We start from the raw sequence: 2,577 nt of genomic DNA, 5'->3' as shown, positions 1-2,577 counted from the left end.
ACTGGTTACATGATCAGTCACCCCTCCAAATAAATCCCATTAAAAAAAAAGGACCCGAGGCACAACCTGCCCAAAGGCACCCAGATGGAATCTGTGTTGGAGAACCAAATCACCCTTCCCCTTCCATGGCCCCAGCCACATGAGGTGCAGACCTGCCCTGAGACCAGGTGGACAGGACTGTCTACCAGGCCCCGCTAGGCTGGGGAGTGAGGCTGGCCTCGCAAATCGTCATCACTCATTCCACAAATACTTATTAAGTGCCTACTAGCTAGGGCCCTAGGAATGGGAGGTGAACAGCTCAGCCACAGCCCCTTCCTGGAGGACCTCTCACTATGTGGGAAACCAAGGGGGCAGTAGATTCCAATCCTTGCTCCATCCCTGGAGCAAGGGCCATCACCACACTGTTCCTCAGTTTCCTTATCTGTGATAAGAGCAGTTTTGTGATGATTCAGTGAGATGATGGGAGCGAAGCACTTAGCACAGAGCCTGACGCACACAGTAAGTGCTCAATGAATATTAGCTATTATTATCATCACCAGGAATTACAACGTGAGGAAATACAGAAGGAGAAGGAGGGGGGTCTGGGAGTGCCTGACAGGTATTTAACTCAGTCTGAAACAACACTCCTGAACGTTCTGGGACTTGAGTACCACGCCTGGTTCCTGGAGTGGGAAGCAGGGGGATCTGCAGACCAGAGGCAGATGGGATGGAAGACATAGGGTTCGGAGAGGCTGGGCATCTCCTCTCCCCAGATTAAAAAATCGCCACTATCACTATCCCCCTTTACATCCAAGCACAGAGCCCCTCCCTACTAGGTCATCCACTTCCTCAATCCACAATTACTTCTATGTGCAGAGGCCCCTGTGCTGGCTGCTGAAGGGACAGAGATAAAAACGAGGGCATACCCTTGCTTTCAGGGGCACACAGACTTCACCCTGTGTCCATCCCAAATGCCAGATGAGAGGCAAAGGCCTGGAGGCTGAATCAGGCTGTGTAGGGAACCAAACCTGACCAGAATACCCGGCGAAAAGTCTGAGCATCTTGGAATCCTGTTTCCCCTTACAAAACCCTCTTCCACCTGCTCACTTCAGCTAAGGAGGCTACGGGGAGAAGGGAAGGAGTAGTGGTTATCGGTTTCAGGGGTCACCAGGAGAAGGTCAAATCCCACTCCCCAGCTGGGAAACCTCTGAAAGGGACTTAACCTTCATTGTTCTGTGGAATCACAGAAAAATGGAATCAGTTGCTCATCAAGTGCCAGGATGAAAAGTTTGTCTGCCAGAAACTCGACAGGGAGCCCAGCCCCCAGGGTCCCAGGGAAGATGCTAGGACCAGCCTAGGCCATGGGAGGCAGAGGCAAATCAGAATGGCCCCTGCCTATAAGAACCCCCTATGGAATCCCCTGGGAGACCCCAGCCTGCCCACCCACCAATCACTCAAACCCTTGGCAGACAGGATTCCTGGTCTAACTCCAGTTAAGTGGGAGGAGGAGGGGAAGGTGAATTCTCACTGGGGACTCCCAACGACTTCTAGAGGAGCACAGAGCAAAGCAGGCTTGGGAGCAGGTATGAGGAAGTCCCCTTTCTGTAGCACCTATTACATGTCACACACTTGACCCCTCTTAAATGCTCCAGCAACCCTGGCAGGTGGGTCTAACTGGATTGTGATTCCTTCGTGTAACATCTATTCATCGCACATCTACTTTGAGCCAGGCATGTGTTGAGCATACAGATCCAACCCTGGGGAGCTCACAGTGTGGTGGGGGAGGAGACTATCTCCAAGCAAGTAAAAAGCATAATTATAATAGCTAACATTTATATAGCAATTACTGTATGTTCCCCCCTTTGTTAATTTCCTTACACATAAAATGGGGATTACAATAGTGTCGACTTCCTTGGGTCTGTGACAATTAGAGTTAACATGTGTAAAGCACCGAGGCAGAGTCTGGTAAACAGTAAGAGCTTAATACATGTTTATTATCGTCACTTTACTCAGTCCTTCCAACGACCCTGGAAGGAGGTGTCCAATCACAAGCTGCATTTTGCAGATGAGAAAATTGAGATCCAGAGAAGTCACAGGACTGCAATGGCAGAATGTTGTTGGAATAGAGGCAGCATGGGCTTCAGGGTCACACTGGCAAGGGCTCCATCACTTACTGACTCTACGGTTAGACTGACTGCTGCATCTCTCTGTGCCTCAGTTTCTCTACCTGTAGAGTGGGTATTATAATAAGACCATCACTCCGTGGTTGTGAGCACTTGATAGTGAAGGTACGCTCTGTAGAACCGTGCCGGCCCCACGCTCCGTGGGATGGGGTGGCAGCTGTTTGCACTGCAGTCGACAGAGGAAGGAATTGAACCCAGGCTGTCTGACACGAAGAGCTGAGGTGCAGGTCGGAGACCGCCACTGTCGGGGCTGCCACAGGGGCGCTGAGCTACAGGGCACATAGGATGACCTGCTCAAAGCGGGAAACCCTCTTCGGCGCCTCCTCTCACCGCCCCTCCACTTCTCGCCCCTCCAGGGTACGCTCCGCACTGCCTGCCCCCGAGCAGCTACGATGCGGACCAGAAGCCGGGCCTG

Source organism: Mandrillus leucophaeus, unplaced genomic scaffold (genome assembly GCF_000951045.1).
Source record: "Mandrillus leucophaeus isolate KB7577 unplaced genomic scaffold, Mleu.le_1.0 Scaffold206, whole genome shotgun sequence".
NCBI lineage: Eukaryota > Metazoa > Chordata > Mammalia > Primates > Cercopithecidae > Mandrillus > Mandrillus leucophaeus.
This window is presented reverse-complemented; position numbering follows the sequence as displayed.